This window comes from Neovison vison, chromosome 3 (genome assembly GCF_020171115.1).
Source record: "Neovison vison isolate M4711 chromosome 3, ASM_NN_V1, whole genome shotgun sequence".
In the NCBI taxonomy this organism is placed as follows: domain Eukaryota; kingdom Metazoa; phylum Chordata; class Mammalia; order Carnivora; family Mustelidae; genus Neogale; species Neogale vison.
Genome location: NC_058093.1, coordinates 189045966 through 189058900, shown reverse-complemented (window position 1 = coordinate 189058900; position 12935 = coordinate 189045966).

Genomic DNA, 12935 nt, shown 5'->3' with positions numbered 1-12935 from the left:
CATAGGGGTGCTCCAAAACAGAGATTCCAGAGACTGGCTCTGGGTATGGTGGCATGCAAAATCCCACCAAGTGTTAGGAATGGTCCTAGGGGCATACTAGGCCTGCAATGTGGGATCCCGGAGATGCAACTGAGAGTGTTTGTTTGAAAGCATGCTAAAGTTGAGGGACACAATGCCTGCTTTTGCCCAGGGTGGCCCTCAGGAGTGGGCATTGTCTCATTGGCCATCCAGCTTGTTCCCATTCTGAGGGTTGGGCACCCAGCACAACAGCCATGCTTCCTGCCATGGTAAAGGAGGAGTTCTCAATTGTGCCTCAGGTTACTCCACTGGTAGGGATACCAGCAAAGGTCTGGGATAGTTGCCTGAATACCAAGTATGGGTAGAGAAGAAGGATATGTGCCATGGCCAGTCTCACATGCTGGATGAGGGCCCCACACTCTGGGTGGCTGACACGAAGTCGTGGCTCAGGCTCTGTCAGACACAATGTTAGTGGCCAGGGCAAGGTATAAATCGGGGTTCCCTCGAGGGCCGAGTAGATTGATCTTCATGGGGAGTTTCTGGGCAGACTCACAAGGACCTTCTTCTTTCTATGGGGAAGGCAGAACGTTTCATTTTTGCTCCAGAATTCCCTATAAAGAGGCTTGTGGACCAGTAGGGTGAGGATGGAATTGTAAACCCAATCTATGCATGAATACAGTGTCAAGTGAAAGGCAGTTCCAGTGTGCAGCGACTGATTCGAATATCCAGCACCTACCTGAGTAAGGGCAGACGTCAGATGTTTGCTTTGCTGGAATTTGTGTCTATGATGACCGCCAAATGGAGGGGTGGTGTCAAGAGAATATGGTGGACTTCCAACACTGGGGCTTGTGAGATGCTCCAAACAGTAAGGTTTCCTTCTACCTGATAGGGGCAGTCTGGTTTGTTTGCTCTAGGGCGCCCCATGTGGAATTTTTGGGTAGCAGAGAACTACCTCATGGATGCCTGGAAAGCACACATTCATTGACCATTTTAGCTGAGGAATATGGCAGGTTCGTTTCGTGGCTCTTTGCAAAGTACCAACACCTTGAGTTGACATGGAGTCTCATAAATATGGGTCACAATGCTGGTTTGCTACAAGGGAGATCATAGAATGTGCTGGGGCTAATGGGCCATGCAGGATTCATCTAACCTGAAAGTTGGACACAGGTCCAAGATCACCGTTTCCTTCTGGGGACAGGAGATTTTCTGTTGTGGGGATCAGGGACTATATGTTGTATTATAAGTTGGTATTCCAGGACAGGCCTCTGAGGACAGATACCTGAAAAGCTAATCTAGGCTTCCAATGAGGTCCTGGGTCCTTGTCAGTTTCAATCTTCTGACTCAGGACCATTGACTTGGGTGTCTGCCTGAATGGAGGTGATCAGGGTGTTTCAGACTGTGCATTTGAGTCCAGAGCGGCCTCCATTATTGGGCTGGTCTCAGGGGCCTTTCAGGTTTCTCCTAATCTAGAGGTATTGGGCAAAAGTGACGGGCACAGTTTCCTTGAGGATTGCAGGCACAGTCCTGTGGTGTGGCTTCAGATACCAGAACCTGGAGATCACGTGAGCCATGGTTTTAGGAGAGAAGTCTGCAAACACAAACTCGGGTTAGGGTTAATGGTGAGGTGATTGCAGGCCCAATGCATATACCTGGAAGGCAGCTAGTCAGGAACTGTAAATCGGATGACTCGAAGGTGGCACACGATTTGTATCTGGATTGTATGTCCAGGATGGTCTCGGAATGCAGGTGTGGTCTCATGGGTCCATGGCAGATTTTTCCTCTCAAAGATCCTGGTGGCTACCAATAGTTTGGTGGCTTTCACAGGGAAGGGAAAAGTGCAGCTTTCCATCTTAAGTGTGCCCCAAAATATGGATTCCAGAGATGGGCTCTGTGTCTGGGCTATTGGAAAATCGCACCAAGGTTTAGGATTTGGGATTAGATGTGTACCAGGCCTGCAATGCGGGATCCTGGTGGTGCAACTGAGAGCATTTGTTTGAAAGCATGCTCAGGCTGAGGGTCACAATGCCTGCTTGTGCCGGGGTGGCCCTCATGTGTGGGCTTGGTCTCCTTGGCCATGCAGCTGGCTCCCACATTGAGGTTTGAACACCCATCCCAAAATCCAGGATTCCTGCCATGGGGAAGGTGGAGTTCTCTATTGTACTTCAGGTTCCCCCATTGGCAGGGATTCCAGCAAAGGTATAGGGACAGATGCATGAATACCAAGGATAGGAAGAGATGACGGACTTGGGCCATAGCCGGTCTCACATGCTGGATATGAGCCCTGATCTCTGGGTGGCTGACACTAGGTCTTGGCTCAGGCTGTGTCAGACACAGCACTAGTGCCCAGGGCCGCCTATAAATTGGGGTTCCATCGAGCGCCAAGCTGATCCATCCTCATGTGGAATTTCTGGGCAGACTCACCCGGCACTTCTTCTTTATGGGGAAGGCAGAATGTTGTGTTGTGGCTCCAGAATTCCCTCTCAAGAGGGCTTGCTGACTAGGAGGTTGAGGATGGAATTTTAAACCCAAGCTATCGTTAAATTCAGTCAAGCGAAAGGCAGTTCCAGTGTGCAGCGATTGAATCGAAAATCCAGCACCTGAGTAAGGGCGGATGTCAGATGTTTGCTCATGCTGGGGTTTATGTCTATGATGACTGACAAATGGAGGAGTGGCGTCAAGAGGCCATGGAGGATTTCCCACGCTGGGGCTTGTGAGATGCTCCAAACAGCAAGATTTCCTTCTACCTGACAGGTGCATTCTGGTTTGTTGTCTCAAGGGTCCCCCATGTGGAAAGTTTGTGTAGCAGAACACTCCCGTATGGATGCCTGGAAACCACACCTCTACTGACCATTGCAGCTTAGGAACATGGCAGGTTCATTCTTTGGATCTGGGATGAAGTACCAAGGACATATTTTGACATGGAATCTCAAGAACATGGGTAACGATGCTGGTTTGTTACCAGGGAGATCTTAGAAACGCCGGTGGCTAAGGGGCCGTGCAGGATTCATCTACCTTGAGGGTTTGACACAGGTCCAAGAGCACGTATTCCGTCTGGGGTCAGGAGATGTTCTATTGTGGGACTCAGGGACTATATGTTGTATCATATTGATATTCCAGAACAGGCCTCTCAGGCTAGATGCCTGAAAACCTAATCTAGGGTTCCAATGAGGTCGTAGGGGCATGTCAGTTTCAATCTTCTGACTCAGGACCATTGACTCAGCGTCTTCATGGAAGAAGGTGATTAGGGTGTTTTAGACTGTGCATTTGAGTCCAGAGTGGCCTCCAATATTGGGTTGGGCTCAGGGGCCTTGCAGGTTTCTCCTAATCTGGAGATTATTGCGCAACTGGGATGGACACTTTTTCCTTGGGAATGGCAGGTACAGTCCTGTGGTGTGGCTTCAGAGACCCCACCCTGGAGGGCATGTGGGCCATGGTTTTGGGAGAGAAGTCTTCAAACTCAAATTCGGGTTAGGGTTAATGGCAAGGTGATCGCAGGCCCATTGTGTAGACCTAGAGGGCAATTCATCTGGAACAGAAAATCGGATGATTCAAAGGCAGAAGCACTGGCTATTGTGTCTGTATATTGTGTACAGGATGACTTCAGAATGCAAGTGTGGTCTAATGGGTCCATGGGAGATTATTCCTCTCTAATGATCCTGGCGGCTCCCAATAGTGTGGTGCCTTAACCGAGGAAGGAAAGAGTGCTGTTTTCCATCATAGGGGTGCCCCAAAACAGGGATTCCGGAGATGAGATCTTGGTCTTGGCACCTGGAAATTCCCAACAAGATTTAAGATTTGAGCCTAGGGGCCTAACAGGCCTGCAGTGAGGGTCCTGGAGGTGCAGCTGAGAGTGTTTGTTTGAAATCATGCTCAGGCAGAGAGTCACAAGGCCTTCTTGTGCCCAGGGCAGCCCTCCGGAGTGGGCGTGGTCTCATTGGACATGCAGCTGACTCCCACTATGAAGGTTGGACAAACATCCCAACTTCCAGGAAACCTGCAATGGGGAAGGAGTTATCTATTTTGCTTTAGGATTCCCCCCCTTGGCAGGGAATCAATGAAAGTTCTGGGGACAGATGACTGAATACTAAGGATTGGTAGAGACGATGGCCCTGATCCACGGCCGGTCTCACAGGCTGGATATGGGCCCCACATCCTTGGTCACTGACACGAGGTCAGGTCTCAGGCTCTGTCACACAGCACTAGTGACCAAGGCAGTGTATAAATCGGGGTTCCCTCAAGGGCTGAGCAGATCTATCTTCAAGTAGAGATTCTGGGCCAGACTCACCAGGCCCTACTTCTTTCTATGTGTAAGGCAGAATGCTGCGTTGTGGCTCCAGAATTCCCTATCAAGAGGGCTTGTGGACCAGTATCTTGAGGATGGCATTTTAAACACAAGCTACGGTTCAATTCAGGGCAAAGTGGAAGGCAGTTCCAATGTGCAGCGCCTTATTCGAGATATCCAGCACCTGAGTAAGGGCGTATGTCAGATGTTTGCTCATGCTGGGGTTTGTGTCTATGATGACTGACAAATGGAGGGGTGGCGTCAAGAGGCCATGGAGGATTTCCCCTGATGAGGCTCATGAGATGCTCCAAACAGTAAAGTGTCCTTCTACGGGACAAGTGGAGTCTGGTTTGTTTGCTCGAGGTTCCCCCATGTGGAAAGTCTGGAGAGCAGAACTCTTCGGCATGGATGCCTGGAAAGCACACCTGCATTGACCATTGCATTTGAGGAACATGGCAGGTTCGTTCTTGTGGCTCTGGGTCGAAGTACCAAGGCCATGAATTGACATGGAGTCTCATGAAAATGGATCACAATGCTGGTTTGTTACCAGGGAGAACTTAGGATGTTCTGCTGGCTAAGGGGCTGTGCAGGATTCATATACCCTGAGGGTTTGACAAAGGTCCTGAGTGCGGCATTTATCTGGGGACAGGAGATGTTCTGTTGTGAGACCATACGTTGTATCATAAGTTGGTATTCCAGAAGAGGCCTTTGTGGACAGATGCCTGAAAAGCCAGTCTAGGCTTCCAATGAGGTCCTAGGTGCATGTCAGGTACAATCATCTGACTAGGGATCATTGACTTGGGTGTCTTCCTGGGTGGAGGTGATCAGGATGTTTCAGACTGCGCATTTGCATCCAGAGCGGCCTCCAATATTGGGGTGGGCTCAGGGGCCTTGCAGGTTTATCCTAATCTGTAGGGTTTGGGAAATGGTGATGGGCCCAGTTTCCTTGAGGATGGCAGGCACAGTCCTATGGTGTGACTCCAGAGATCCCATCCTGGAGGGCATGTGAGCCATGGTTTTGGGAGAGAAGTCTGCAAACAAAAACTCAGGGTAGGGTTAGTGGTGAGGTGATTGCAGGCCCAGTGCATAGACCTGGAGGGCAGCACGTCAGGAACAGTAAATCAGGTGACTCGAAGGCAGTAGCACAGGCTATTGTATCTGGATTTTGTATCCACGATGACCTCGGAATGCAGGTGTTGCCTCATGGGTCCACTGGAGATTTTTTTCTCTGAAGGATCCCGGCAGCTCCCAATAGTATGGATGCTTTCTAAGGGAAGTGAAGAGTGCTGTTTTCCATCTTAGGGGTGCCCCAAAACAGGGATTCCCGTGACGGACTCTGGGAATGGGCGCATGGAAAATCCCACCAAGTGTTAGGATTTGGGCCTAGGTGTGTACCAGTCATGCAATGCCAGATCTTGGAGTTGCAACTGAGAGTGTTTGTTTGAAAGCATGCTCAGACTGAGGGTCACAGTGCCTGCTTGTGTTCAGGGGGAGCCCTCAGGAGTGGGCGTGGTCTCCTTGGCCATGCAGCTGGTCCCATTCTGAGGGTTTGACACCTATCCTAACAGTCAGGATTCCTGCCATTTGGAATGCGGAGTTCTCTATTGTGCTTCAGGTTCCCGCATTGGTGGGTATTTCAGCAAAGGACTGGGGCAGTTGCATGAATAACAAGGATGGGTAGAGATGACGGCCCTGGGCCATGGCTGGTCTCACATGCTGGACATGAACCCGCACTGTGGTTCGCTGACATGACGTAAGGGCTCAGGAACTGTCAGACACATCACTAGTAGCCAGGCAAATTATAAATCTTGGTTCCCTCGAGGGCCGAGTATTTTGATCTTCATGGGGAGTTTCTGGGAAGACTCACCAGCCTGTTCTTCATGCTTTCAAACAAGCTCTCTCAATTACACCACCAGGATCCTGCATTGCAGTTCCATTATGCCCCTAGCCCCAAATCCTAACACTAGGTGGACTTTTCCAGACACACAGACCAAGAGCCCATCTCTAGAATCCCTGTTTTGGGGCACCCCTAAGATGGAACAGTGCATTCTTCCCTTCCCCAAAAATGCCATCAAACTATGGGGAGCAGCCAAGATCCTTCAGAGAAAAAAATCTCTGTCATCTCTACCAATCCTTGGTGTTCAGGTACCTGTCCCCAGACTTGCTGGAATCCCTGCCAATGGGGGAACCTGAAGCACAATAGAGAACTCTTCCTTCCCATATGCTACCACGCCCACTCCTGAGGGCCACACTGGGCACAAACAGGCATTGTGACCCTCAGCCTGAGCATGTTTTCAAACAAGCCCTCTCAGTTGCGCCACCAGGTTCCCACATTGCAGGCCTGGTATGCCCCTTGGCCCAAATCCTAAGCCTTGGCAGGATTTTCCAAGCACCCTGACCCACAGCCTGTCTCTTGAATCCTTGTTTTGGGGCACACATAAGATGGAAAACCGCACTCTTCCCTTCCCCGAGAAAGCCACCATACAATGGGAGCTGCCAGGACCTTTAGAGCGGAAAAATCTCCCATGGATCCATGAGTGCACACCTGGATTCCGAGGCCATCCTGGACACACAATCCAGATACAAAAGCCTGTGCTACCACCTTCGAATCACCCGATTTATGGTTCCTGATAAGCTGCCCTCCAGGTCTATGCATTGGGTCTGTGATCACCTCACCACTAACCCTAAGCCAAATTTGTGTTTTCAGACTTCTCCCCCAAAACCATGACTTACATGCAATCCAGGATGGGATCTCTGTAGCCACACCACAGGATTGTGCCTTCTATCCCCAAGGAAATTGTCCCGTCAAAGTTGCCCAAACCAACCAGATGGGAGAAATCTGCAAGGCCCTTGAGCCCACCCCAATTTTGGAGGCCACTCTGGACTCAAATGTGCAGTCTTAAAGACACTGATCACCTACATCTAGGCAGACACCCAAGTCAATAGGCCTGAGTCATATGTTTGAAACTGACATGCCCCTAGTACTTCATTGGAAGCCTAGATTAGGTTTTCAGACCCCTGTCCTCAGAAGCCTGTTCTGGAATACCAACTTATGATTCAACATGTGGTCCCTGAGCCACACAACAGAATATTTCCTGTCCCCAGAATGAAACCATGCTCTTGGACCTGTGTCAAACCCTCAGGGTAGATGAAACCTGCACGGCTCCTTAGCCACCAGCACATTCTAAGATCTCCCTCGTAACAAACCAGCATTGTGACCCATCATCCTGAGACTCCATGTCACATCAAGCCCTTGATAATTCGCACCAGAGCCACCAAAATGAACCTGCCATGTTCATAAGCTGCAATGGTCAGTGGAAGTGTGCTTTCCAGGCATCCATGTGGGAGTGCTCTGCTACCCAGTATTTCCACATGTGGGACCCTGGAGCGAGCAAACCAGACTGCCACTGACTGGTAGAAGGGAACCTTCTGTTTGAACATCTCAGAGGCACCAGCGTGAGAAATCCTCCATGGCCTCTTGACACAACCCCTCCATTTGTCATTCATCATAGACACAAACTCCAGCATGAGCAAACATCTGACATCCACCCTTATTTAGGTTCTGGATTTTCGTTTCCACCGCTGCACATGGGAACTGTGTTTTGCTTGACAATGAATATAACCATAGCTTGGGTTTGCAATTCCATCCTCAGCCTCCTGGTCCACAAGCTCTCTCTCGGGAACCACATAGCAACATTCACATTCCCAATAGAAGGAAATAGGGTCTGGTGAATCTGCCCAGAAACTCCACATGGGGATCAATCTGCTTGGCGCTCGAGGGAATCATGATTTTTAGGCTGTCCTGGGCACTAGTTCTGTGTCTGACAGAGCCTGAGCCAAAACCTAGTTTCAGCCACCCAGAGATCTGAGCCCATATACAGCATGTGAGATGGACCAGGGCCCATGTCCGTCACCTCTATCCACCCTTGGTATTCAGGTATCTGTCCCCAGACCTTTGCTGGAATCTCTGCCAATGGGGGAACCTGAAGCACAATAGAGAACTGCTCCTTCCCCATGGCAGGATTCCTGGCTGTTGATATGGGTGTCCAAACCTCAAAGTTGGAGCCAGTTACATGGCCAAGGAGACAACGCTCACTCATGATGGCTGCCCTGGGCACAAGCAGCCATTGTGACCCTCACTTGAGCATGCCTTCAAACAAACCCTCTCAGTTGCACCTCCAGGATCCCACATTGCAGGCCTGGTATGCCCCTAGGACCAAATCCTACCTTGGTGGGATTTTCCATGTGCCCATACCCAGAGCCCGTCACTGGAATCCCTGTTTTGGGGAACCCCTAGGATGGAAAACAGCACTCTTCGCTTCCCTGAGAAAGCCACCAGACTATTGGGAGCACCCAGGAAACTTGAGAAGAAAAATCTCCCATGTTCCCATGAGTCCACACCTGCACTCCGAGGCCATCATGGATACACAATCCAGATACAAGAGACTCTGCTACTGTATTCAAGTCACCTGATTTACAATTCCTGACATCCTGCCCTCCAGGTCTATGCATTGGGTCTGCGAACACCTCATCACTAACCCTAACCCAAGTTTGTGTTTGCAGATTTCTTTCCAAAAACAATAGCTCACATACCCTCCATGATGGGGCCCCTGGAGTCACACCAGAGGACTGCCTGCCATCCCCAAGGAAACTGGGACCATCAGAGTTGCCCAAAGCCTACTGATTAGGAGAAACCTGCAAGGCTCCTGAGCCCACCCCACTATTGGAGGCCGCTCTGGATGGAAATGCACAGTCTGAAACACCCTCATCACCTCCATCCTGGCAGACACCCAAGTCAATGGTCCTGAGTCAGATAATTGACCCTGACATGGCCCTAGGACCTCATTGGAAGCCTAGATTAGCTTTTCAGGCATCTGTCCTCAGAGGCCTCTTCTCGCATACCAACGTATGATACAGATTATGGTACCTGAGCCCCACAATAAAAAATATCCTGTCCCCAGACTGAAGCCGTGCTCTTGGACCTGTGTCCAAACCTCAGAATATATGAATTCTGCACAGCCCCTTAGCCACCAGAACATTCTAAGACCTCCCTGGTAACAAACCTGTATTGTGACCCATCTTCCTGAGGCTCCATGTCAACTCACGGCTCTGGTACTTCGCTTCAGAGCCACCAGAACAAACCTTCCATGTTCCTCAGCTGCAATGGTCAATGGAGGTGTGCTTTCCAGGCCTCCATATGGCAGTGCTCTGCTACACAAATTTTCCACATGAGAAACTGGAGCAAACAAACCAGACAGCCCCTGTCCAGTAGAAAGAAATATTGATGTTTGGAGCATCTCACAAGCCCCAGGGTGGAAAATCCTCCATGGCCTCTTGACACCACCCCTCAATTTGTTGGTCATCATAGACACAAACTTCAGCCTGAGCAAACATCTGACAACTGTCCATACTCAGGTGCTGATATTGGAATCAGCTGCTGCACACTAGAACTGCCTTTCGCTTGGCACAAATTTAAACCCAGCTTCGGATTATAATTTCATCCTCACCCTACTGGTCTGCCATATCTCTTGATAAAGAATTCTGGAGCCACAGCACAACATTCTGCCTTCCACATCGAAAGAAGGACCTAGTGAGACTGCCCAGAAACTGCGCAAGAGGATCAATATACTCAGCCAAGGAGGGAACCCCTATTTATAGTTTGCCCTGGCCACTAGAGCTGTGTCTGACAGAGCCTGAGCCCCGACCTTGTGTCAGCCACCAAGAGGGTGGGGCCCATATCGAGCATGTGAGACTGGCCATGGTCCAGGGCCATCATCACTACCTACCCTTGGTATTCAGGCATCTGTCCCCTAGACCTTAGCTGGAATTCCTACCAATGGGGGAACCTGAAGCACAATAGAGAAGTCCTCCTTCCCCATGACAGGAATCCTGGCTTTCAGGTGGGTGTTCAACTTTCAGAATGGGAACAGACTGCATGGCCAAGTAGGCATTGCCCACTCCTGATGGCCTTCTGGGCACAAGCAGTCATTGTGACCCTCAGCTTGAGCATGCTTTCAAACAAATGCTCTCAGTTGCACCTCAAGGATCCCGCATTGCAGGACTGGTATGGCCCTAGACCCAAATCCTAACCCTTGGTGGGATTTTCCAAGCACTTAGACCCAGAGCCCATCTCTGGAATCCCTGTTTGGGGGCACGCCTAAGCTAGAAAACAGCACTCATCCCTTCCCCGAGAAATCCACCAAACTATTGGGAACCACCAGGATCCTTGAGAGGAAAAAACTGCCATGGATCCATGAAACCTCACCTGCATTCCAAGGCCATCGTGGAAATTAAATCCAGATACAATAGCCTGTGCTACCACGTTCGAGTCACCTGATGTACAGTTCCAGACTTGCCGCCCTCCAGGTCTATGGATTGGGACTAGGATCACCTCGCCGCTAACCCTAACCCTCTCTCAAAACCATTGTGTACATGCCTTCCAGGATGGGGTCTCTGGAGTCACACCACAGGACTGTGCCTACAATCCCCAAGGAATCTGCACATCACAGTTGTCCAAACCCTCCAGATAAGTAGAAACCTGCAAAGACCCTGAGCTCACCCTACTAATGAACGCCACTCTGGATGCAAATGCGCAGTCTGAAACACCCCGATCACCTGCATCCAGTCAGGCATCAGAGTCAGTGGTCCCGAGTCAGAAGATTGAATCTTCTGTCCTCAGAGGCCTGTTCTGGAATACCAACTTATGATACAACATATGGTCGCTGATCCTCACAACAGAACATCTCCTGTCCTCAAATGGAATCCGGGCTCTTGGACCTGTGTCAAATCCTCACGCTAGATGAATCCTGCATGGCCCCTTAACCACCAGAAGATTCTAAAAACAAACCAACATTTTGACCCATCTTCATGGGGTTCCATGTCCAATCCAGTCCTTGGTTCTTAGCCTCAGAGTCACCAGAAAGAACTTGCCATGTTCCTCTGCTACAATGTTTAATGGAGGTGTGCTTTCCATGCATCAATGTGGGAGAGCTATGCTATCCAATCTTTCCATATGGGGAAACCTGGAGAAAACAAACCAGACTGCCCCTGTCCAGTAGAAGGAAACCTTGCTGTTTAGAGCATCTCACAAACTCCAGCCTGGGAAATCCTCCATGGCCTCTTGACACAACCCCTCCATTTATCGCTCATCATAGACAAAAACTCCAGCATGAGCAAACACCTGACATCCGCCCTTACTCAAGTGCTGTATATTCGATTAAACCGCTGCACACTGGAAGTGCCTTTCACTTGACATTGAATTTAACCATAGCTTGGGTTTACAATTCCATCCTCAGTCTCCTGGTCCTCAAGCCCTATTGATAGGGAATTCTGGAGTCACAATGCAGCATTCTGTATTCACAATAGAAAGAAAAAGGGCCTGGTCAGTCTGTCCAGAAACTCCACATGATGATCAATCTGCTCTGTGCTCAAGGGAACACCGATTTATAGACTGCCCTGGGTACTAGTGTTGTGTCTGAGAGAGCCTGAGCAAAGACCTTGTGTCAACCACCCAGAGATCAGTGGCCATATCCAGCATGTAAGACCGGCCATGGTCCAAGTCTTTCACCTCTACCCATCCTTGGTATTCAGGCATCTGTCCCTAGAACTTTGCTGTAATCCTTTCCAATGGGGGAACCTGAAGCACAATAGAGAAATCCTCCTTCCCCATGGCAGGAATCCTGGCTGTTGGGATGGGTGTCCAACCTCAAAGTGGACGCTGGCTGCATGGCCAAGGAGATTACGCCCACTCATGTGGGCCACCTTGGGCACAAGCAGGCAATGTAAACCTCAGCCTGATCATGCTTTCAAACAAGCCCTCTCAGTTGACCCAAAAGTATCCCGCATTGCAGGCCAGGTATGCCTCTTGACCCAAATCCTAACACTTAGTGAGATTATCCAGAGGCCCAGACCCAGAGCCAGTATCTGGAATTCCCTATTTTGGGGGACCTCCAAGATGGAAAACAGCACTCTTTCCTTCCCCGAGAAAGCCATCAAACTATTGGGAGCCACCAGGTAACTTGGAGAGGAAAAACTTCCATTGGCCCATTAGACCACACCTGCATTCCATAGCTATCCTGGACACACAATGCAGATACAAAAGCCTGTGCTACCCCCTTGAGTCATCTAATTTACAATTCCTGACGAGTTGATTTCCATGTCTATGCATTGGGCCTGGGATCACCTCGCCACTAACCCTAACCCGAGTTTGTGTTTGCAGACTTCCCTCCCAAAACTATGACTCACATGCCCTCCAGGTTGTGCTACCTGGAGCCACACCTAAGGACTATGCCTGCCTTCCTCAAGGAAACTATGCCCGTCACTGTTGCCCAAAATCTATAGATTAGGAGAAACCTGCAAGGCCCCTGAGCCCCCCCTCAATATTGGAGGCCACTCTGGACTCAAATTCGCAGTCTGAAAAACCCTGATCACCTCCAACCAGGCAGACACCCAAGTTAATGATCCTGAGTAAGAAGATTGAACCTGAAATGCCCTGAGGACTTCATTGGCACACTAGATTAGGTTTTCAGGTATCTGTCTTCAGAGGCCTTTTCTGGAATACCAACTTATGATACAACATGTGGTCCCTGAGCCACAGAACAGAACATCTCCTGGACCCAAAGAATTCCGTGCTTGT